At 36.2% G+C, this 3,067-nt stretch overlaps 1 protein-coding gene across 1 annotated transcript in view; it reads right to left on the bottom strand.

Moving 5' to 3' along the window:
* The window catches only part of PIEZO2 (piezo type mechanosensitive ion channel component 2), a 219,362-nt gene extending 216,642 nt beyond the window's left edge, over nt 1–2,720 (bottom strand). The window contains exon 1 of the mRNA XM_055080794.1: nt 2,654–2,720. The gene's annotated coding sequence lies outside the window, so the exon portion shown is untranslated. The remainder of the gene's footprint in view (nt 1–2,653) is intronic.
* Nucleotides 2,721–3,067: the final 347 nt, after the last annotated feature.

Raw genomic sequence — 3,067 nt, 5'->3', positions numbered from 1 at the left:
GCCATGGCTCACGGGCCCAGCCGCTCCGCGGCATGTGGGATCCTCCCAGACCGGGGCGCGAACCCGGTTCCCCTGCATCGGCAGGCGGACGCGCAACCACTGCGCCACCAGGGAAGCCCTCACATTACATTTTTTACTTTCACCTTTATAGAATTATTGAAAATGTTATTTTGAATACAAATAGAAAGACATAGACTGTGGATTGGAAGAAACGATGTGCTCATGCCCTAATTTAAGCCCCCTCCAGCACAGTCCTTTCCACTGCATCACTCAGCACCTAAAAGTATCTGCAGTCACAGGCAAGCTGTAGTTTATAAGCTCAAATTTGAAAAATCTGATGAGTTGTAATATATCCTGTGATGAAATACTTTCAGTGATAAAGAGAACTCATTATTCATGAAATAGCCTTTTTTTAAAACAAAAGATAATATTTTATTTTCTACATTGCAGTGGTATGAATTATTACTCAAGAGAAAGTAAATAAAATTTTGACATCAAAACATTATTATATATATAACATTATATAATTGGGTATGGAATCTCATCTGGATGTGATGCATCAAATAATTTTTCCACGTTCTTCCTCTTATACCTACCTATCTATTTTTCTTCAAATTCAGCTTTCATTTTTGGGAAGGTGGCAAGCTTTCAGACAACACTTACAGTTAAAAATCCTTCCTTCTGGCCCTAGGAATGCCTGATTAAGAACTACCAAAAGGATTTTTGATTAAGAAGCAATACAAACTATCATTGCTAACATTTCTACTAAGTCCAAAGAGACTTGAATCTGGCCAAATGTAATAAATCCTTTTTATCATTATAATAATATAACTAAAGTACCATTATTTAAACATTTTATTTTATCAAGTTTTTAATAATGATGTGACTTTTATCAAGCATTAAAACCACATCTTAACAATGGGATATTATTCAGCCAGGAAAAGGAATGAAGTCCTAACTCAGGCTACAACATGGATGAAACTTGCAAACATTATGCTGAGTGAAAGAAGCTGGATACAAAAGGTCACCTATCACTTAATTCTGTTCGGATGAAATGTCCAGAGCAGGTATATCTACTAGAGGCAGAAAGTAAATTAGTGGTTGCGTAGGGATGCATGGAGAGTGAAAGAAGAATAACTTCATGGGTGCAGGGTTTCTTTCTGGGATGATGAAAGGGTTTTGGAGTTAGATAGTGGTGATGGTTGCACAACCCAAAAACCACTGAATTGTGTTCCTTAAATGGGTGAACTTTATGGTATATGAATTCTATCTCAATTTAAAAAATAATAACCATATCTTAAATCATCAGATCTTAAATCAAGAATCATTTGGGGGCTTCCCTGGTGGGGCAGTGGTTGAGAGTCCGCCTGCTGATGCAGGGGACACGGGTTCATGCCCTGGTCTGGGAAGATCCCACATGCCGTGGAGTGGCTGGGCCCGTGAGCTATGGCCACTAAGCCTGCGTGTCCAGAGCCTGTGCTCCGCAACGGGAGAGGCCACAACAGTGAGAGGCCCACGTACCGCAAAAAAAAAAAAAAAAAAAAAAAGAATCCCACAACAAGGGGAGGCCCAACTACCGCAAAAAAAAAAAAAAAAAAAAGAATCATTTTGATAGGCACTATTATCCAAGGAACTCAGCACTCAATAAAATGGCCAGAATGAATGCTCACTTTAGTTCTGTAAAGTTTAGCTCTCTAAAAGTTACACGGTGAGGGATAGTGAATAATTTATGACTACTGATTTTACTAAAGAATCTCTCACTACATTTATGTTAATACTATTTGATCCATGAAGAATTTTGATCTGGCTTTTATTTTACAGGGAATGGTTGGTTTGCTTCATTTCACTTGTGCTAGCACTTATGAAAGATCAGGAAATTTCAAACCTACAAATGGGTTCCTCAGTGAAAAACTGACCATTTAAAAACTATTATTTTAGTCTATTTCAAATATTCACTTAAAACATGTGAATTTTATTCCATCTACTTGAAATGCTTCTGTTATTTTCAAATGACAATCACACATCCTACAAAAATGGAAGCAGAATTGTAGGTTAATTCTGGAAAGATGATCCTACCTAGATAAAGCATATACGTGTCAACATTTTCAGATCAAAACCTCAAAATATAATGTGTATAAGATATATCATTTCCTTATGAATAGCAAAAAAACCTCCCAGTTTGAAAAAGAAACTATCGTGTCATTCACATTTTTCCCATAAAGATATACAAAATCTTACATTATGCTTTACAATAAGCTTGAAGTCACTGTCGTATTTATTTGACGTTTGTACTCTTATTTATCATATTAGATATTGTACATGTCTCATCTCACCAGCCATAGTGGAAGCAACAGGGTCTGTATGTAAATCTTGATTTTTTTTTTAGACTACACCCAAGCATAATGTCTTACATACAGATCACAGTCTAATATCTAATATATGTTGAAGATGCATGAATTAAGTTGTTCATATTACCCCATTGTCTAAGTATATAAATTTCTTTGAACATATTTATAGTGTATTAGATTGACAAATGGCCAAAAATTGCCACAAATTTTGTAATGTCATCATTGCCTAGATTTCTATAAGTGTTATGACACATAGCTTTGTTATTCACATACATAATATTAAAAAAAGCCACCATCATACTCACAGTTGTAACCAGGTGCAATGCGGTGCTGTGCCTCCAGACTTGCCAACGTGATGTGGAAAATTATATGCAGCAACAGGAAGGAAAAACTGGTGAAGCACAGAGACTTTAACAACCGTCCTGTGTGTCCTGGGAAGAAAAGCACAGAGATTATGAGCGATCCTGAGATGACCACACTCATTCTGACCTTCGTACCAGTCTACATAGAACACGTTTCTACATTATCTATTGTGTAGACTGACTCAAAAGAATATGAAGTGTAACAATGACTCTCTTAATTATTAGTCTAAAGCTAAAAGCATCTTATTCCCTTTGTAAAATTATATAATTAACACTGACTAAAAATGCAACATGAAAGAAAGATGTTTTCCTATTTATCACAGGATATGTTACCACAAAACGGAACCACTAGAAAGC

This window comes from Physeter macrocephalus, chromosome 19 (assembly GCF_002837175.3).
Source record: "Physeter macrocephalus isolate SW-GA chromosome 19, ASM283717v5, whole genome shotgun sequence".
NCBI classification, from domain to species: Eukaryota; Metazoa; Chordata; class Mammalia; order Artiodactyla; family Physeteridae; genus Physeter; species Physeter macrocephalus.
Note: the sequence above shows the minus strand (reverse complement) of the source record. Positions and strands in the feature narration are given on the sequence as shown.